The sequence below is a fragment of the Mus musculus genome, chromosome Y (genome assembly GCF_000001635.26).
Source record: "Mus musculus strain C57BL/6J chromosome Y, GRCm38.p6 C57BL/6J".
Lineage (NCBI taxonomy): Eukaryota > Metazoa > Chordata > Mammalia > Rodentia > Muridae > Mus > Mus musculus.
In genome coordinates this window covers 34,236,424-34,258,967 of record NC_000087.7, presented here as the reverse complement: position 1 = coordinate 34,258,967, position 22,544 = coordinate 34,236,424, and positions in this window count along the sequence as shown.

Here is a 22,544-nt window from a genome sequence, read left to right as displayed (position 1 = left end):
TATGATTATGTCTCCTATTTAAGATACTATCAGGCATTTTTAAGTTCTTTGACATCCAAATTTCAAAGTTCTTAAAGTGTGATTTAAATAATGTGCATGGGGATATAATTTATCTTGTCCTTTGTTTTTTTTTTTAAGAAGAGGAGTTTTTTTAAAGTTCCACATTACCCTGTATTTGAAAATTAATAAATTGTTTACAAAACATTTCAAATGCTTTACTGTTATAGTCAGTATTAATATAACAAGGCCAGCGACTAATTACACTTTCAGTTGTTTATCTTGAAGAGCGGATTTAACTAGAAAGCTTTAAAATTTATTAATAGTCCCCTTCTTCCTTTCTCTTTCTCACTTCCTCCATTTCCAGCAGCATATGCTGCTGTAGTGTCTTCTTTCCTCTGCAGGTATTTTACACATGAAGTGTCCAAGCAAAATGACATGTACACAAACAACCATACCCACCATCAAAGTTTATATAATAAAAGAAATGATGTCTAGACTATGATTCTAATTTTTCTGGGAAAGGTAGGATAGGAGAGAGCAATCACTGTGTGTGGACTCACAAAGACACAAAGAACCCCCCAAATAGAGCCGATTTACCACTCCTTAGAAACACAAACACCACAGGCAGGAGGAGGGATTTTGAATGAGGAACTCTTTCCTTGTCTTTCCAAGTGCTTTGGAGGATGAGCACAACTACAGGAAAAGGGTCTCACAGCAGGGAACTCCCATTACCACCCCACACACAAGGCAAAGTCACCTTGGTGGAACCAGGAGCAGATCACCTGACTCTGCAGGTTGTTTCTGTTTAGCTGCTTTTGGAGAAAGCAGTTGGAGCAGTTGCTGCCTGCTCTTGAGAAGGACTCTAAGGGTACAATGTATAGGTCTGTAGAATTGCAACAAGTTTGGACCCTAGAAAAGTAATGGGTTGCTGAAATGGTCCTGGACTGTGAATCTTAGGGTCTTGCTAGGGAATTTCTTAATCTGCAGTGGCATTTAGACATTGGAGCAAGCAGAGGTGCTTTGATCCTTATCTTAGGCACTCAAAGTTTTCCTTGAAGACAATCGTTGTGACTGTTTGTGAGGCTTTGCTGGAAGAGAGGGGATATTGACAGCCCTCTACATGATCTGTGTTGGGAGCCATTAAGGCAACGCTATTGTCCTGATCTCTGAATTGGGCCTCTCCCCCCGAGAAGAAAAGAGGGTTAAAGGCGGGCCACCGACACATGGATTCCGAGAACCACAGGATGTTCCAGCCCTGGGTCATCACCGCTCTCCGGACCACACCCTGACACCACCAAGTTCCTGCTTCCCCGTTTAACTGCCTAAGAATGTGCAATTCTATTGCCCCCCTCCCACTGATAAATACTTCTCCTTTTGCTTGTATTGCCCCATCCCTCCCGCTAAGTATCTGTACTTCTCCGTTTCCTTGTACAATTCTACTGCCCCATCCTTCCTGCTGAAAGGCACTTCCCCTTTTGCTTGTGTATTTAAACCTTGGGCCTGGCTAATACATTTGAGGGTCTTGATACAACTTCAGAACGGTTTCCGTGTCGTTACTCGTACAAGACCCTCGTCTCTCTCTACCCCCCATTTGGTTATTAGGAGGAGGTCCCCTCGAGATCCTCGAATAACTGGACCTGCTGGATGGGTCAGATCTGCATGGCACACAACTAGAGCTTTGTTTCTTCTGAAGCATAGAAGTGACTGAGGGCAAAATACCACAGGAGACAACTATATCAGGGTCTCTTAAGTAAAATCTTGCTGGTGTATGAAATAGTGTGCCTTGCAAATACTGAAGTGGATGCTCACAGTCATCTATAGGATGGCAAACAGGGCCCCCAATATAGGAGCTAAAGAAAGTACCCAAAAACTGAAGGGGTCTGCAACCCTATAGGTGGAACAACAATATGAAAAACCAGTACCCACAGAACTTGTTCCTCTAGCTGCATATGTAGCAGAAGATTGCCTAGTCGGCTATCATTGGGAAGAGAGGCCCTTGGTCTAGCAAAGTTTATATGCCACAGTTCATGGGAATGCCAAGACCAAGAAGTGGGAGTGAGTGGGTATGTGAGCAGGGAGCAGGAGGTATAGGGGACTTTTGGGATAGCATTTGAAAGGTAAAAGAAGAACATATGTAATAAAAAATGTGTGGGAAAATAAAGAGACGAGGTCGTTTCTACAATTAGGAAAAGTCTCATTACTTTATCCCATTAAATGTGCACATTAAAAAAAAAAGTGGCTAATGGCTTTGAACAGGATCCTTTCTGAGGACAGGATCTTATAAAGGGTTCCAGATAGACAACTCATTTACAGTTTTACAAGCTAGTACTTATAAACAATTGATCATTGGGAGCGTCAAGCTGAGACACCCGATCACTGGGCATAAGTGTTGAGATAATTTGAAGATATTTCCATTGTTTTGAATAATCTGTATGATATTGGATACATTTACTCTATGGAAGGAGTATGTGTGTGGAGTCCCTTGTGTCACTGAAGTAGGAGTTGTAAAACACCTGTGGCGATGATGCAAGTTCATATCTATGATGTGTTTGTGATGCCAGTGTTTATAAAGGAGGAGGCATCTCTGAGATGCAATAACACATTTAAAAAAGAAAACCACAAGACAGAAAGGGAATATTGCCTTATGTTGTTGTATTTCTGTTTTTTTGTGTGTTGTGTGTGTGTTTTGTTTTTTGTTTTTGTTTGTTTGTTTGTTTGTTTTCTTATTTGTGTGTATGGTCTGATTTTTGGATTTTTTCGAGACAGGAATTCTCTATATGCCCCTGGCTGTCCTGGAACTCACTCTGTAGACCATGCTGGCCTTGTACTCAGAAATCTGCCTACGTCTGCGTCCCAAGTGCTGGGATTAAAGCTGTGCACCACCAACACCCTGCAAATATTGCCATTTTTAGTGAGATATTTTTAATGTTTTTTTTTACTGATTTATGTAAGATATTTCAAATGGTGTGTCCATTTTTTTCACATTGTTGCATTATTCCTTTCAAAGTTTGTTGATTATTGCTCACAAAGACAGAATTTACCATCAAGACACTGACATTCTTCTTTTTTCATTTCATTCCTCTCCTTTTTTTCTGTTTAACTTATCTGGAAATGGATTTTTCTGTATAGTCCTAGCAATTCTGGGCCTTCTTGTGCAGTTCAGTCCTGAATTCAAATCTACTGGATTTTATCACCAAATCCTGAGATTAAACCCCTTTCTAAGCAGACATCAACATTTTTTTTAAATTTTCTGTCTCACAATACTTCTTTAGAAGATGTCCTCATCACGGTTCCCAAGTAATGCCTTCAGACACTTCTAACTTTCTGTAACAACCTTACCACATAGAGCCTATGTAAGGCATCCTGTTGGGTAGCATTCTGTCTTAAGCTGTGCACATCCAAAGTGTTTGTATTCTTCACAGTGGCCTATGAGGCTAGTGTGATAAATCTGGCATGAGCTATCAGGTGAAGAAGTATTACCACTGCAGCCACAAAGCTTGCAGTTTCCACTGCTCATATCATGATGCTGCAGAAGGTTTCTTTGATTTTCATAGACACTGGCTTCTTATTCCCAAATCTTTGTAGTGGTACTGTATTCTGCCTGTCTGTGTAAACAATTAGACATGAACCATGTCTTAGTATACTGGTTGCATCTTGAGAAGTTTGTTGTTCTTTTCTACTGGATAGCCTGTTACTGGGGAAATCAGGCCATCAAGATTATTCTTAGCCTGGAAGGTACAGAGTCAGGGTCAGAGGAAGTGTGAAGTCTGGGTATGGACTAGTTCTTAATCAAGATATTCCCTATGTATAAGAAACGTAATTGTCAACATTTTTCATTAAAAAAAAAAACACTTGAGGTTTATATGTGTTATTCCCAAATGACAGCTGTAAGTTTTTTCCACTTAAACACACCCCTCAATATACAGGAACAGATATCTACAGGGCCCTTTATAAACTATTCAGAGTTGTGCATCCCCATGGTCTCTGGTCTGTTTCCATTGTGAAAGGACATATGTTGAGACAGAGTTGTTTACCTTTGCTCTAATGATGTCCCTGGTCTTAATGTCTCAGTATTCATCCTGGTGTGAATACTGTGGAAATTGAAAATGTTAAAGGGACTATGAAGCAAAAATGTTAATTGGTGTGAAAGAGTTAATGGGAACAGCCGTTAGTTTCCACTGACTGAAACTAAAATATTCATTACCTGTTATATTTCACAAAAACAGAATTATTGCTCATTTGTTCAAAGTGGACAGCCAGGTACAAATGAAATGACTTTTATCCACTGGGCTGTTTTTTTTTTCTGAAGCCTGGGCATGGCTCAACAAAGGAGTGCCTGAGAGCACCTGAATGTTCAGATAAAGTTTACTGAGGCCTCCTTGGCCTGAGAGTGCCTGTCCAGCCCCACTTTTGAACAAGAGGAATGGGTGGGACTTTCTTTGATAGAAACAGCAGGAGCTTGGTTGCCTGTTAGACAATTGTTGAAGAACAGCAGCAGGCTGTAGTGATTGAGATTGTCAGACACCCTGTGAAAATTGCAAAACCCAAAGTAACTTGGAGCTAAAAAGATAGAGATCTGATTAAGAGGTAAAATCTTGGATGTTGTAGTGAAGAGCAAAAACTTATAATTTTGGGTCTTATAGCATTGTGGTGTGTAAATTCAAGAAATTCAGGGCTGAAGAATAGACCCAGGCAGGTCCAGGCACAGCCAAACCCACCCTGTAGCTAAGAATGTCCGGCCATAAAAGATAAAAAAGAGAATGCAGGAACTAGCCACTGCTATCAGGGCGGACCAAATGGCCATCTGGCAGGATGGCACCTCCCTATAGCTCCCCATAAATCATACATTGACCAGGTGTCCTGCTGACCTCGATAAGTCCCAAGCCCTTGTGCCTCCCTACACCTTAGCATGCAAATATTACCTTTTAATTTGTAATCATCCCGCCAACATTTAAATAAGCCAATCATGTGTAATGGCCCAAATTCTTTTGGCTCCCCTGTTTTTGGTTTGTGGTTTTTGCCTTTATAAGCCTGTAAAAAGTTTGGGCTGGGGTTGAACTTCCCTGCCCCCTGCGCGGTGCATGAGTTTCGACCCCAGCATGCTGTCTGGGGTGCTCCTTTTTTGTTTGTGTGTTTGTGTGAGATTAAAGCTTGTATAGTTACAGCGAGTTCCGCCTCAGTGTCCTACTGGGTGCGCACCTCCCTGAAGAGGGACTCACTGAAGGGGTCTTTCATGTGGTGCATTGGCCGGGAAGTGCGTGACCACCCAGGGGTCCTAGACCCAATTGGAGGTAAGGCCCTCTATCTTGTCTTGGTTTTGTCTCTATATTCTGTCTGAAAATCTTGTGAGATCACAGTTTCAGTTTTGCAAATGCTCTTATGAGACAGCGCTTTGAAGGGAGAGCAAAGTGGATAAAGACAGATGTGTCTAGGGGTCCACCATTTGTTCGCCCTGGGAGACGTTCAGGGAAGTCAGGGGCAGGGCCAGGGATGCCTAGTGAACCCCCTTGGGAAAAGTCAGGAGATAAATTTTCTCCTTGACGATCTCTTTCTGAGACCTGTTACTAGGCCTTCTGATTCTTTTCAGGAACTCTGGTTGACACAGAGTAGGCGACTGGTTTTGTTTTTGAGTCTTGTAGCCTTTGTAATCGTTTTTATCATGTGTGTGACAGAGCTTAACGTGGGAAAGACTGTGACGACCCCACTAACACTTACTCAGAACCATTGGACAGACGTTATGACTAGGGCCAACAATCTTTCCTTCAATGTCAAGAAGGGACCTTGGCAAACTTTTTGCTCCTCTAAATGGCCAGCTTTCAGTGTGGGCTGGCCTTCGCAGGGAAATTTTAGCCTGCCTTTTATTCTAGGTGTAAAGTTATTTTTCAGACCGCAGGAGGGCATCCTGATCCGGTGCCGTATATAATTGTGTGGCAGGACCTGGTACAAAATCTGCCACCCTGACTGTGTTCCTGGACTTCCGGAGCTGAGGCAGCGATGGTGGCAGTAGCCATGAAACCGAAAATGATGCCTGCAGGTCTGCCAGAGCACGTTCAATCGGCCCCCCTGAGGATCTATCCTGAAATTGATGATGCCTTTTTCCTTGACTCCTTCTCACCCCCTTACCCCCAAAGAAATTCTAATCCTGGTCACTCACAGCTGCCCACCCCAGCAGACCCCAGGGTGGCCTCTGTGACAGGACCGGTGGGAGGGGCTCCTAGCTGCGAAGGCCATAGTTCAGAGGGAAGTGAATCTAAACCAGATTCCACTGTTGCTTTGCCTTTAAGAGCTTATGTAGGAGGACCTGCCCCTGCCCCGGGCAGTTAGTCCCATTGCAGTACTGGCCATTTTCATTGGTAGATATGTTGGCAGATATGTATAACAGATATGTATAACTAATCACTCCTCTTTCTCATAGAATCCCTCAGGCTTAAAAGGACTCCTTGAGTTCTTAATGTTCTCCTACCAGCCCACTTGGGATGACTGCCAGCAACTTTTTCAGGTCTCCTTTACAACTGAAGAGAGAGAGAGGATCCTGCTAGAAGCCAGAAAAAATCATCCCAGGACCAGATGGGACCCCCACTAATCTCCCCAACCTTATAAATGCAGCTTTCCCCTTGGCCCGTTCTGCCTGGGAGTTCAATACTGTGAAAGATAGGGAGCGTCTCACAGTCTACTGCTGGACTCTAGTGGCAGGGATAGAGGGGGCCACACAGCGACCCACCAATTTGGCCAAGGTAAGAGAAGTCCTTCATGGTTCAATGGAGCTGCCCTCCGTTTTCTTAGCACGACTAATGGAGGCTTATAGGAGATATGCCCCGTTTGATCCCTCTTTGGAGGGACAGCAGGCAGCTGTAGCCATAGCTTTCATTGGTCAGTCTGCCTCTGATATTAAGAGAAATTTACAGAGGTTAGGGGGGCTCCAATATTATACTCTGCAAGATTTAGTAAAATAAGTTGAGAAAGTGTACCACAAGAGAGAGACTGAGGAAGAAAAGCAAGAGAGAGAAGAGAAAGAGGTAGAGGAAAGAGAAAACCGGCATGAACGCCAGCAGGATAGGAACTTGACTAAGATTTTGGCCGCAGTGGTAGGTGGAGAAAGTTCATAGAAGGGTCAGTCAGGGTACCTGCCCAACAGGGCAAGAAGACCTCCAGGAGAACAGAGACCGCCACTTGAGAAAGACCAATGCACATACTGCAAGAAAAAAGAATATTAGGCCAGAGACTGCCCAAAGAAGAAGCAGAGGGGCACCAAAGTATTGGCCCTTGAAGAAGACCAGGGAAGTCGGGGCTCGGTCCCCCTCCCCAAGCCTAGGGTAACTCACTCTGTGGAGGGGACCCCCGTTAATTTTCTAATAGACAAACGAGCTGAATAATCAGTCTTGACTGAAGCTTTAGGACAATTAGGATCAAAGAAGATTTTAGTTATGGGAGCCACTGGTAGCAAGCTTTATCCCTGGACAACCAAAAGGATTTTAGACATAGGAAAAAATAAAGTGACACATTCTTTTCTTGTGATACCTGAGTGCCCAGCACCCTGCTAGGCAGGGACCTTTTGAAAAAATTGAAAGCACAAGTCCAGTTTACTTCTGACGGACCTGAGGTATCATGGAAGAAGAATCCAGTGGCATGCTTAGTTTTAAATTTAGAAGAACAATATCACCTCCACGAACAGAAGTCTGAGACTTTACCCTTTAAAGAATGGTTGACAGCTTTTCCAGAGGTTTGGGCAGAGCAGGCTGGGATGGAATTAGCTAGGCAAGTGCCACCCAACATAGTCGAGCTAAAAGTGGCTGCCAAATCTGTTTCAGTCAGGCAATACCCCATGAGTCAAGGGGCTAAAAACAGCATTCGACCACATATCCAGAGACTGCTATAACAGGGTATATTGGTCCCGTGCCAGTCCCATTGGAATACCCCCTTCCTGCCAGTGTGTAAACCTGGGACAAATGACTATCTGCCTGTCCAGGACTTAAGAGAAGTCAATAAACGGGTACAGGACATTCACCCAACTGTGCCCAACCCTCACAACTTGCTAAGTTCCTTACCACCTGAACGGTCCTGGTAAACAGTCCTGGATTTAAAAGATGCCTTTTTCTGTCTCAGATTACACCTGAGCAGTCAACTTCTGTGTGTTTTTGAGTGTCGAGACCCTGAAGGAGGATATACGGGTCAGCTAACCTTGACTAGGCTGCCACAGGGGTTCAAAAACTCACCCACTTTTTTTGATGAAGTGGTCCACCACAACCTTGTGCCCTTTAGGGAACAGAACCCCCAAATGTCTCTCCTGGAGTATGTAGATGATTTAATCCTTGCAGCTTCAACCCAGGAACTGTGCCTTGAAGAGACCAAAAAGCTTCTAAATGAAAAAAGTGAATTGGTATACCACTAAGAAAGCTCAGCTATGCCCTATGGACTTGACCTACCTAGTATACACCCTCCGAGAAGGAAAGCAGTGGTTCATTGAAGCTCGAAAGAAGACTGTGATGCAGATCCCAACCCCCACCACTCTGTGACAAGTACTTGAGTTTCTGGGAAAGGCAGGCTTTTGTAGACTCTGAATACTAGGGTCCACAATGTTGGCGGCCCCTCTGTACCCACTCACTAAAGAAAACGTCCCGTTCACCTGGACAGAGGAACACCAAAAAGACTTTAACAGCATAAAGGCTTCTCTGATTGCAGCCCAGGCTTTGGCCCTGCCAGATTTGACTAAGCATTTCACCGTATACGTTGATGAGCCAGCTGGAGTAGCCCGCAGAGTCCTGACTCAGACTCTGGGACCCTGGAAGCGGCCAGTGGCCTACCTGTCAAAAAAAATTGGACCCAGTTGCCAGTGGATGGCCCTCCTGCCTAAAAGCCATCGCTGCAGTAGCCCTACTTGTTAAAGATACTGACAAGCTTACTCTAGGTCAGCATGTGACTGTATTCGCTCCCCATGTGTTAGAGAGTATTGTAAGACAGCCCCCTGACCATTGGATGACAAATGCCCGGATGACCCACTACCAGAGCCTGTTGCTAAATGACCGAGTGACTTTTACCCCACCTGCCATCCTCAATCCTACCACCCTCCTCCCCGAGACGGATGACTCCACCTGGGTACACCAATGTGCTGATATCCTGGCTGAAGAAACTGGAACGAGAAAGGATCTGACTGATCGAACTTGGCCAGGTGTGCCTGACTGGTACACAGATGGTAGCAGCTTTGTGGTAAAGGGAAAATAAAGAGCAGGAGAGGCAGTGGTTGACAGAAAACAGGTAATTTGGGCAAGTAGCCTTCCAGAAGGAACTTGGGCTCAGAAGGCTGAGCTCCTGATGCTAACTAAAGCTCTGCAGCTGACAGAAGGTAAGGCAATTCATGGGGCCATCTATAGACAAAGGGGGCTACTTACTTCGGCAGGCAAGGAAATCAAATATAAAGAAGAAATCTTGGCACTCCTAGAGGCTATACACATGCCCAAGAAAGTGGCCATCATCCTCTGCCCTGGCCATCAAAGGGGCAAGGTCCTGTAGCCCAGGGAAATCAGATGGCAGATTGGGCGGCCAAACAGGTGGTACAAGGCATCCCTGCGCTGCCTCTAGAGACTATAGAAGAACCAAAAGGAACCCCAGAGATCAGTTTTGAATACACCTCCAAAGATTATGAGATGATTGAAGATCTTGAAGAACAAGGGAAGTCCAAAGGATTTAGCTATCATGGGATTGCAAGAACAAAAGAAGGAACAATTATTTTGCCCTATAGAGAAGGAAAGGCATATGTAAAAGGCATCCATCCCCTGACACATCTGGGGGCAAAGAAATTGTGTGATTTAATCCAGTCCTCAAACTATTATGTGCTCAGGCTTCTAGACGAACAAGTAACTAAATCCTGCAAGTGTGTGCCCTAATTAATGCTGCACGCCCCTTTAATGAACAAGAAAAATGACAACGGGGGGATAGACCTGGAGTTTACTGGGAAATAGACTTCACTGAGATCAAACATGGAAAATATGGTAATAAAGAGTTACTAGTTTTCATAGACACTTTCTCAGGATGGGTAGAAGCCTTCCCCATCAAGTCTGCAACTGCTCAGGTGGTGACCAAGAAGATCATTGAAGAGATCCTACCCCAGTTTGGGATCCCCAGGGTAATTTGCTTGGATAATGGGCCTGCATTTGTTGCCCAGGTAAGTCAGGAATGAGCCACACAATTGGGGAACAATTGGAAGTTATATTGTGCTTATAGACCCCAGAGATCAGTATAGGTAGAAGGAATGAACAGGACTCTAAAAGAAACCCTAACTAAATTAGCTATTGAGACCAGCGGTAAAGACTGGGTGACCGTCCTTCCCTTTGTGCTCCTTAGGGCCCGAAATACACCTGGATGTTTCGGCCTTACTCCTTATGAAATTCTACATGGGGGACCACCCGCCTTGACCAAGTCTGATGGGATATTGGATTCCAGTGATGACTCTTCCTCACCCTCTTCTCTGTTTACCCATTATAGGCCTTAGAAGTTGTCAAAACACAGATCTGGGACCAGATCAAAAAAGCCTACACACCAGGGACCACTGCAGTGCCCCACGGGTTCCAGGTCGGGGACTCAGTTCTGGTCTGACAACATCGAGCTGGCATGCTTGAGCCCCGGTGGAAGGGACCTTATCTAGTGCTGCTGACCACCGCCAAGGTCGCAAAGGTAGACAGGATCGCCGCCTGGATCCACACATCCCACATAAAAAAAGGCACCCAACCAGGATGAAGACGACCTCGGAGAAAATTGGACAGTGGCCGCTACTGATAATTCTCTTAAACTGTGCCTTCGCAGTACCCCAACCTTGGGTAATAATCCTCACACTCTTATGACCCTGACATGGGAGGTCATCTCTCAAGCTGGAGATACTGTATGGAGTACTTCAAAGGTGGCCCCCCCTTATACATGGTGGCTCCCTCTGTTTCCTGAAATCTGTGCCCTGATAGATGGATTAGACGCCTGGGATATCCCTGAATAGTCACATGAAACGGTGCCCCAAGATGAGGTAATCTATCACAAGCTGCCATATCACCAGGGGTTAAGTTCCCAAGGAAAGTACATTGCAGATATACCAGGCTGTAGTAGTAGGTCTAAACAGAGGAGACTTGGTCAGGAGCCCTTTTATGTCTGTCCCAGGGACAGGGTAAATAAAAAAGAGGCTTGCTGGTGTGGGGGAATAGAGGGCATCTTCTGTAGTCAGTAGAGATGTGAAACCACTGGTACCACTCATTGGGACCCATCCTCTAGCTCGATATTATTATAGTATCCAGATGAAATAAGGGCCATGATTCCTTAAACATCACTTTTACTCAAAAAGCAAAAGAGACAAAAAAGATTGGATAAAGGGAAGACAGTGGGGCCTAACATTTTATGTGACAGGGACAGGCCCTGGATTCACATTTAAGATTCGGCTAAAGATGAAGTGTCCCCCAACCCAGGCAGTAAGACCTAACCACGTTCTTGTTAAAAAACTTCCAATGCCCCTTCCCAGACCTACCTTTCCCGGACCTACCCTAGTTGGTCCAGCTATTCCAACAGAAGTCTATACCTCTTCCTCAGACATGAAACTTACATTGCCCCTACTCCCCCAGATACTGAAAACTGTCTGTTTAGTCTGGTACAGGGGGCTTTTTGGTACTCAATTGTACCAATCCCAACATCACTAAGTCTTGTTGGCTGTGTTATGCCTCCAATCCCCCATATTATGAGGGAGTTGCTCAAGTCAGGACATACAATAAGGCTGAGGACAATTCTCAGTGTCCTTGGGGAGAAAACAGAAAACTAACATTAGCAGCTGTCTCGGGAAATGGACTTTGCCTGGAACAAGTCCCACATGACAAACGGTAACTCTGTAATCAGACTCATCATCTCCAGTCTTCCAATAATAGAGGTCAGAACTTAGTTCCTCCCTTAGACACAGTATGGGCTTGCAACACTGGACTCACTCCCTGTGTATTTACTTCTGTTTTTAATACTTCTAAAGATTATTGTCGTTTAGTTCAGAGTGTTCCGAGGCTTCTGTATCATGATGACAGTTTTTTGTCAATGGATTCAACCACTGGACCCAGTATAAAAGGGAACCCATTACCATGACCTTAGCAGTCCTTTTGGGTCTAGGAACAGCAGCTGGGGTCGGCACAGGCACAACTGCCTTGATACAGACCCCCCACTATTTCCATGAATTGCACAAACGCTATGGATGCAGACCTAGGAGCACTAGAGCAGTCCATCACCAAACTTGAAGAATCTTTGACCTCGCTATCAGAGGTAGTGCTACAGAACAGGAGGGGGCTAGATCTACTTTTTCTCAAAGAAGGTGGACTCTGTTCCGCAGTAAAAGAAGAGTGTTGTTTTTATGTAGACCATTCTGGTCTTATCAGGGACTCCATGGATAAGCTCAGAGAAAGGTTAGAAAAACGAAGCAAAGAAAGAGAAGCATATTAAGGATGGTATGAAAATTGGTTTAACAGGTCTCCCTGTTTTACGACACTGATATCTACCCTGGCAGGCCCTCTGATTATTTTTTTTTCTCCTGCTTTCTTTTGGGCCATGTATTTTAAATAAGCTGGTTGCTTTTGTTAAAGATAAAATAAACACCATACAAGTCATGGTCCTCAGACAGCAATATCAGACTCTTCAACAAGAAGAAAGGTCGTTCTAAAATTAGAGCTATCCACTAAAAGAAGTGGGAAATGAACAGCAAAAACTTATAATTTTGGGTCTTATAGCATTGTGGTATCTAAGTTCAAGAAATTCAGGGCTGAAGAATAGACCCAGGCAGGTCCAGGCACAGCCAAACCCACCCTGTAGCTAAGAATGTCCAGCCATAAAAGATGAAAAAGAGAATGCAGGAACTAGTCACTGCTATCAGAAAGGACCATATGGCCACGTGCAGGATGGCGCCTCCCGGGCAGCTACTTCCTACATTGACCAGGTGTCCTGCTGACCTCGAGAAGTCCCAAGCCCTTGTGTCTTTCTACATCTTAGCAGGCACATATTACCCTGTTAATTTGTAATCATCCCGCTGCCATTTAAATAAGCCAATTATGTGTAATGGTGCGAATTCTTTTGGCTCCCCTGTTTTTGGTTTGTGGTTTTTGCCTTTATAAGCCTGTAAAAAGTTTGGGCTGGGGTTGATCTCCCCTGCCCCCTGCGCGGTGCATGAGTATCATCCCCAGCACGCTGGCTTGAGTGATCCTTTGTTGTTTGTGTGTTTGTGTGCCATTAAAGTCTTGTATAGTTACAGCGAGTTCGGCCTCAGTGTCCTATGGGGTGCGTGCTTCCCTGAGAAGGGACTCCCCGCGGGGGTCTTTCAGTAGGTTTTCTGAATAAGTTTGTATTACATGGCAAAAAAAAAAAAAAAGATTTATTATATTCATTTCCTTCCGTCTTGGTGTTTAAGGCATATATAATGCAATTGAAGACTGCACATTCGGATTATTAACAGTTTCATACCAAGTTCCAAATTTAACATACCACGAAATGAGAAAGCGTACAATATATATTCCAATCATGAATAAGCAAATGAATGTAGGGAAATAGTTTTCAGGTACTAAGATACATAGCTATTAAGACATGATCATAACAATTTAGATCAGAGGATATTATCCTAACCCCTATGACATAAATTTCCTCTCGGTTGTATACTCTCACAGTATATAAGGTTCTTTCCCGAAATAAGTAATGGCTGCTTTTATCCCCCTAAGTGCAAGTTGAGCAACTGTATTAGGATACCACTCAATGAATTTTGTAGGGAAAGCATTAGGATGGACCCACAACAAGGGCCCATTTTGCCATAAGACTACTGCTGGTAACTGTGCCGTTTTTAATATGCACAATTCAAATGACTTTGACTCGTCAATGCGTTGTAATTGAGCATCTTGTAGGGCCTTTTCTACAGTTTGTTAAGCTTGACATGCAGCTGGGCTAAGTGCTCTGTGGGAGGAGATATGGGTATCTCCCTCTAATATGTCAAATAATGGATTTAATTCTGCTGATGGAATTTTCAAAAATGGTCTCAGCCAATTAATATCTCCTAACAATTTTTGAAAATCATTCAAGGTATGTAGTTGGTCTTTGTGAATCTCTAATTTTTGAGGAACAATTTTGTCAGGATAAATGAGTGACCCTAGGAAGGCTCCCATTCGAGCAACTTGCACCTTTTCAGTGGCCAACTGCAATACCCATTGCCCTAACGTTTTTATTAATATAGGGTATGCATCTTGCAATAACTGTGAATATTTATGGCAAATCAAAATGTCATCCATATAAATTACCACCTTTAATGATGGAAAATGTTCTCTAACTGACTTAAGTGCCAATTGTACATACAGTTGACACATGGTGGGGCTATTCGCCATCCTCTGAGGTAGGACCTTCAATTGGTATCTTTGATCCGGCTCTAAATGATTAATGTCTGGGATGGTAAACGCAAAACTTTGCCTATCTTGAGGGCATAAAGGTATAGAGAAAAAGCAATCTTTAATGTCTATGATTATAATTTCCCAATTTTTGGTTAAGGCAGAAAGTAATGCTAGCCCTTGCTGAACTGGTCCAAACAGACGCATTTGTGCATTAATTGCTCTAAGATCATGTAATAAGCGCCATTTGCCAGATTTTTTCTTAATTACGAAAATAGGTGTATTCCAGGGTGAGGTAGAAGGCTCTAAATGACCCAAGTGTTCAGAAATTAGTTTTGTGGCTGCTTGTAATTTTTCAGAGGAGAGAGGCCATTGAGGAACCCATACAACTTCCTCTGTAAGCCATGGTATGGGCATGGAACCCTCAACAGCTGTCTCTAGAAAAAACCCAAACCTTGTCTCCCATTATTACCTTTTTGAGGGATAGGTTCAAGTTTACCCTGCTCTCCTTTTCCTAATCCCCTTCCTTCTTTATAGCCCATTTTCTTAATCATTCGAACAGCTTGTGGCGAGCATTCATCAGTTAAGGTCAGTCCTAGTGCCTGTAAGATGTCTCTCCCCCAGAGATTTACTGGGAGTGGTAAGACATAAAGAGTGAATCGTCCCATTTGACCTTCAGGCACTGTCCAGCTCAAAGAACGGGAACTAATAATGGGACAGGACTGATAACCTAAACCTTGCAAAGAATGTGACGACTGAATAACTGGCCAAGTTTTCGGCCACCAGTGAGAAGAAATAATACTTTTGTCTGCTGCTGTGTCTGAAATCCCCTTAAATTGTTTCCCTTCTATAACTAACTCTAAAGAAGGCCTGGAATCTAAAGGCATTATTAAATAAGCCGAATCATTTCCAGTAGCACCAATCCCTCTGGCAGCTTGAGGGACACCAGAAGAGGGAAAACAGCCATGTAGGCTTGGCAGAATTACTAACTGAGCTATTCTATCTCCTTGTGAAATAGAAAAGACACCCTGAGGACAGGAACAGAGAACTGGAAGTTCCCCTTCATAATCTTGATCTACAACTCCAGGGTGAACAATAAGACCTTGTAGTGTAAGGGAAGCACTGCCCAATATTAGGCCGACACTCTCGGATGGCAGAGGTCCTTTATAGTCAGTAGGAATAGGCTGCACTCCCATTTGAGGGATCAGCATGAATTGGGTGGTGGTATGGAGGTCCAATCCAGCTGAGCCTTCTGTTGTCCTGCGGACTGTGGGGTCCACTTTTCGCCTGTCGAGGTCCCGTATGTTTTCGGGCCCTGAGACCTGAGGGCCCTGTACTGGTTTTTTGAAATGGTGTCATGATCTACTGTTTGAGGGAATCCTGGCTGCAGGGGCCTGCCTCGAATGTCCCTGATTGAACGACAAGCACTAGTCCAATGATATCCTTTTCCACACTTAGTGCACAATCCTGGCACTCTCCTTTTGACAAGGGCTCTACAGTCCTTTTTTAAGTGTCCCGGTTTGCCACAATTATAGCAGAGTTTGAGCTCAGCCATGTCAGGGCATTTTTGCCATTGTAGAATGGCAGCTGCTAAACCGGCATTAGTGAGTGGCCCTCCAAGTTCACGGCAAACCTTCAACCAGTCCTGCAGTCCCTTGCTTTTTCTAGGTGTAATAGCCGCCCTGCATTCCCGGGCAGCCTGTTCATATATCAACTGTTCAATTAAAGGCATAGCTGCTCTGTATCTCCAAATCTGCTGCCTCTGTCATTCTAGTCACAAAATCTGAGTACCACTCCTGGGACCCCTGAGTGATCTTGGTCAAATGACCACTTGCCTCTCCCTTCTTAGAGAGTGCCTTCCATGCTTTAACAGTGGCAGCTGAGATCTGGGCGTACGCTCCCCAATGATAATCTGTTTGGTTAGCAGCATGCTGTCCCTGACATGTAAGCAATTCGAACGTCCATGTCCTTTGGTCTCCTTCCATGGTGGCATTGGCCCTTGCCTGCGTCTTACAGGAGTCCTGCCACAAAGCTTTCCATTCAAGATACATCCCCATACTGGGGGCTGCAGCTTTTACTACAGTCTGCCAATCACCAGGAGTCATAGCATGAGTCGCGAGCCTTTCAACTTGTGCTACAGTGAAAATCGCACTGACTCCATAATTACAGACTGCTTCTGCAAGCTCCTTAATCTGTATATATTCTACTGGAGCATGAACATTCCCTCCCTCAGCTCTTTCAAAAACTGGAAATGCCTGTTGCATCTTCCTCTGTCCTCTTTTGGAATAAATAAGTCTGAATGATACCTCTGCACATAAGGCTCCGAATGGTGCCTCTGCACATAAGTCGGAGGTGCACTAGAACCCTAAAGTTGCATATCCGAAGACCGTGCAACGATTTGACATTTGTCTCTACTTGCTTTCGTGTTATTCTGTAACTGATTAACTCGTCTTTCATCTGACTGGTATCTTTCTCCCTCACAGCCTGTCACTTTCTTCTCTAAGTCTGTTTCCTCATAGGAGCTAAGTTCCTTATCTGATTCTGAGCTACTGACAGCTAGCTGCTTAAACTCATCTAGTGGCAGGTAGAGGCTCCTTTCCTTATGTTCCTCTCCAGCTCGATCTCCCTTCTTCTCTCCCTTTCCATCCCTTTTTCTAATCTCTCCCCAGATATTTTCCCTGACATTCCTTTTTTCTCAGTCTCAAGGCCTGTGGAAAGGCCTAAATTCTTCAGTGCACTTTGTTTCCTCTCTACTTTTACTCTCTCTCCCCGCTCTACCTCTGATAGACTTTCTTGAATTTCGTCCAGAACTTTCTGACCTGCTTCTACCATTTTCTGACAATTCTCATCTGTTAAACACGATTTCACCAATTTCCATAGCGGCCTAATCCCTGCTTTAAGTTTGCCTTTCTGCTGTTCACTAACTAGATCTCCTTTCAATTTGTCCCAAGAGGCGACAGTTAATGACAATGAGCAAGCATACCATGGTGCAACACAGTCTATCTCTCTGACAAATCCCTCTAAGGTCTTCGTGGCGATTTTTAGGCCACACTGCTTCAGGACCAAGCATAAGGCCACTACTATAGAATGGGAGATTCCCATACTGCCGCTGTCCAGGACTGACCACGACTAAGAACCAGTCAGCAGTTCCAGTGGTGGAAACAAAACGAAACTGAAAGGAAAAGTGTAATCGCCGTGCAAACAATCAAAAGGGCTTCTAACTCTGGAGAAATTTCAAGATTGTACGTAACTTGTAGAGCCTTTTGTCCCACGGTTCTGATTCTGCCCCGCAAACGAAGTATCTTCCTTGCGCTGGTGTGATGACAGTTTCCGGGTTTCGTCACCACTTATTGCGTCCCGCTTGACCGGCGAGAAAGATGCAACAAACCAGAATTTTCCGCGGCAAGAGCTTTATTGCTTGCTTCTCAGGAAGATCCCGAACCAGAAAAATGTCGCTGCTTTTATAACCCACAGCGTGACATTTCAGCACCTGATATGGCGTGACTGCTCCTGATTCATTGCTTGCCCATCACCCCACTATTACACCCCGAGAATGGGTGTGACTAGGAGTGAATTCACTCTCGCACCTGCGTACAAGGCTTGTTTACTACTTAGGCACAGCAGAGGCCCGCACCATCTTATAATGGTGATTGCTCCAGGCACACATGGCTCTTCTCAGAGATTACTGGCGGCATGGAGGCGATTGCTCGCAGCATGTACCGGCTCTCCACAATTCACCACGATATCTGCAGTCCCTTCTCTGAATAGTCTGTTGTAACCTGGAGAGTTCTGGTCATCCACTCTGATACCACTACTGTTGTAGCAACTTGAACTTCTCTTAAATCATTCAGACCCTTTCTATAGAGATGATTCATCTCTGAAGCATCTACTTGGGAGAGAGAATGGGGAGCATAGAGATCAGAGAGAGGCAGAAGTAATCTAGACTTCCAGCTGAGAAAAGAAAAAGTGGTCCTGGGGAAAATAGAGTGATTTCTGGGCAGAGAATATGGAAGATCCCAGTAAAGGTAGATCTGATCTGAACTGTTTATCTTGAAGTCAGACTTGGGCATTGTATAAAGCTCTCTTGTAAGGTCTCATACACAAAATTTTGCTCAATGTCTGACTCAGAAGTAATATTTCAGCAGTATCTAGGATTCATGCTGGAAAAAACTGGAGAAAAGGAATCAGGATTTTTGTGGGCCAAGGTCCATGACATAAGGCTTCAGATATCTAAATTAGCAAAGCTCATGCAGCCAAGAGAAACCTTTACACAACCACCTAGAGTCTTGTGGAAATGAGCCAAAATCAAATTCACCATAACTATCCATATTTTAGCATTCCTTGTGCTATGATAATAAAGGACACAGCCTGAGTTCATATAAATCATTAGGTCTGCTTTTATTGGGTTCTAACTTCCTGGGGCCTGGCTCTAAAGCAGGACAAATCTTTCCTCTGATCAGCAGAAGACAAAACATGACCTAGTCATGTCGGGCATGCATGCAAAGCTTAGAGAATGAGAACCCTGAAGGGGCATAGAACCTCAAGGGATCAAGAAAGAGATTGACTTCTGTTTGGTATTTGCCTGTCAGAGAGAGAAGCACTTAAGGCATGGTCATCTCTGCCTTTCATTGTTTCAGGACTCAACACTCTGCAACTTTGTTTCAATACCTTCTTTCTGTTAGCCATTAGCTTGCCTTTAGCCTCCTAGACTCAGTTTTGCTGAGTGTGAAACAGATTATACTCCTGACAGCCTCAGGAGCATGTAGATGTGTAATTCACACACAAGTACCAATTCAAATGTGTTGTGTCTGGCCAGCCACTCACATGTCTGGGTTCTAATCTGGAAAGGAATATTGGAAACCTGGAAGAGAACAGGGAGCTAGGCCAAGAAGAGAAAGATGTAGCTAAAACAAAATTCTGAACAAAGCTCAATTTTACTATTTCTAAAACTCATTTAGGAAGCAGGGGTAGGGACCTGATTCCCGCCAAATCATCTTGGAGTAAAGTTGCAGGTGAACATGTGATGGGTCCAGAACAGCTAGTTGGAAAGCAGCAGTGGGAGTGGCAGGGTTATAGAGCTGCAAGCTCTGCTGAGATGCTCTCTAATATTGAAAACTGAGCAGATCAGCTGAAAATGAAAGGAAGCTTGCTCAGGTGTAAGAATAAAAATAAGGGTTCTGGGCATGGAGGAACAACACTTGGGGAATATCAATCTGATATATAAGGACAAACAGAAATAGACTAGCAACAATCAGTCCCAGAGAATAGAGGGAGATAGCTTAGGGAGGTTAGTCTAGCACCATTTGCTCTTTGGAATGCCTAACTGCTCATCCATCCAATTTTGCTTGTAGCCATCTCCTTTCTAATCTACCACAATTATTTTGGATGATATTTTTGATTAGTTCCTAGATTCAGTTTATGAGTCTTTTATTGAGGATTTTTCATCAATGTTCAGAAGAGAACTTGGTCTGAAGTAATTTTTCTTTTCTTTTTTTATTATTTAAATCATTTTAAAACTTCACATTTCATTCCTATCCTAGTCTGACACCAAACTGTTCTCCATCACTTACCTCTTTCCCCTGCTCCCCCCTCCCTCCCATATCTAGGAGGATGTCCTCACAACTACTCTCAATCCACTACACCTCCCTATTCTCTGTGGCCTCAAGTCTCTCAAGAATTAGTTGCATCTTCTCTCATTCAGGACAGACCAGAATGTCTGTATGTAATCTGATGTATATGTGTCGGGGCCTCCTATCACATCAGGTGATATACGTTGCCTGGTTGGTTGTTCAGTGTCTGACAGGTCTCTGTTATCGTGGGTAATTGAGACTTATGATCTTTTTACAGGTCGTCCTTCTCTTCAGTTTCTTCCAGCCTTTCCCTAATTCAACTGCAGGGGTCCCCAACTTCTGTCTATTGGTCAGCTAGTATCTACATCTGACTCTTTCAGGTAATTGGTAAGTCTCTCAGCAGACAGCCTTGCTAGGCTCCTTTTGGCATACACACCACAGCATCAATAGAGAGTGTCATGATTCCCAGCCTCACTGTGCACTGGATCCCAATATGGGCCTGTCAATGGACCTCCTTTCTCTCATTATCTTCTCCATTTTTACCCTTCAAAGAGGAACAATCCTTGGTCAGATTTTTGACTGTGAGTTGTCAACTGCATCTCACCATTTCATGTCCTGTCCATCCACCGGAAGTGGGAACTACAAGATCCCTCTCCATACTGTAGAGCATAGGAAGGTCCCTCCCTTTGAGTTTTGAGAGTCTCTTACATCCCAGATCTACTGTGCATTCTGGGGGTTCCCCCACCTTCTACCTCCTGAGAATGCCTGTTTCAATTAGGTCTGCTGACTATCAGAGATTCAGTGATGTTCCCTGCCCAATACCTCATCATTTTCCCAATTTTGCCTCTCTATCTCCTCCCTCCCTTTTGTCCCCTGCTCTGTGAGTGCTTTCTTTTGCTCCCAAGTGGGTTTGAAATATCCTCACTTGGGCCCTTCGGACTGTTAAACTTCTTGAGTCCTGTGGGTTGCATCCAGAGTATTCAGTACTTTTTTGAATAATATGAACTTTTAGTGAGTACAAACCATGAATGTCCTTTTGAATCTGGCTGACCTCACTCTCGATGATATTTTCTACTTCCATGGATTTTCCAGCAACATTCATGATATGTTCATTTTTAATAGCAGAGTAGTAGTCCATTGTGTAAATGGAACACATTTTCTGTATATACTCTTTCATTGTGGGACATCTGGGTTGTTTGCACTGTCTTGTTATTATAAATAAGACTTCTATGAACATAATAGAGCACATACCCTTGTGGCATAGTAGGGTATCTTTTGGGTATATGACCAAGAGTGGTTTTCTGGGTTTTCAGGTAGATATATTTCCAATTATCTTGGAACCTCCAGATGGATTTCCAGAGTGGATCTACCACTTTGAAATCCAAACAACATTATGGAGAAGTGTTTTTCTTTCTCTACTCCTTTCCAACTGATGAATTTTTGATCTTGGGCATTCTGATTAGTGTACTGTGAAATATGTATGAAAAAATTTTTATGTCTCTCAAGAAAGATATGGAAGAAGACTTGAGAAAACACAGAGATCTCCCATGTTTTGGATTTGTAGAATTAACATAGTAAAAATGACAATCCAACCAAAAGTAATCTATAAAAAAAAAACCACAATCCTCAACAAAACTGTAACATAAATCTTCAAAGATTTGGAAAGAGCAGTTCTTAAATTCATCTGGAAAAACAAAAACAAAAAAATTAGAATAGTGGAAATAATTAACAATAAAGGAACTTCAGGAGAAATCACCATCCCTGACCTGAAGCTATATCAGAATAAAAATGAGTGTGGTCAACTAAGAGGATTTATTCTTCAGGAGCTCGCTTTACATGAGAGGCATGAATCTAAGGAGAGATGCCTTCTACTTTGATAGCAGTGGGAGTGGTCAGCAGCATGATTCAAGGGCCTTTCTAACAAGGTTATTGATTCTCAGCTGGATGTCGTCAGATGAGAACTGCATCTCCCACCTGGAGCTGGTGTGGTACCACCAAATCTCTTTGTTCGTAGGCCTCCTTGAGCTGCTCTCAGGTGGTGTTTCTTACTAGTTCTAGGGCTTTCATGAGTGTAAACAAGGAAGAACCAGGGTTAAATTTTAAAGGATATAACACTGTCTCACTTCAGTAAGCGGGGGAGACCCCCTCCCCCATACAGGATTACAAATGGAGTGAGCTTAAATGTTCCCAGTGTGTTCCTGACTTGGAACAAGGCAAAGGAAAGGAGAGCTGTCCAGTTATTCCCACCGTGGGTATCTAAGGTCAATTTAGTCAAGTTTCTTTTTTTTTTTTTTCCTTTCTACCTAGACTGAACTCTGGGGTCTATAAACACAATGTAATTTCCAATCAACCCCTAGTTGGATGGCCAGTCCTTGACTTACCTGGGCAACAAAGGTGGGTCCTTTGCCAGACCCAATTACCTTAGATATTCCAAACCGTGGAAAATTTCTTCTAGGATTTTCTTAACCACAGCATTGGAATTTTCTTTTTTGTTGTTGTTGTTGTTGGGTAGGCCTCCACCCATCCTGAAAAGGTGTCTATACAAACTAAAATATTTTTATTACCATACTTAGCTGGCTTTACTTCAATAAAATCGACTTCCCAATAGGCT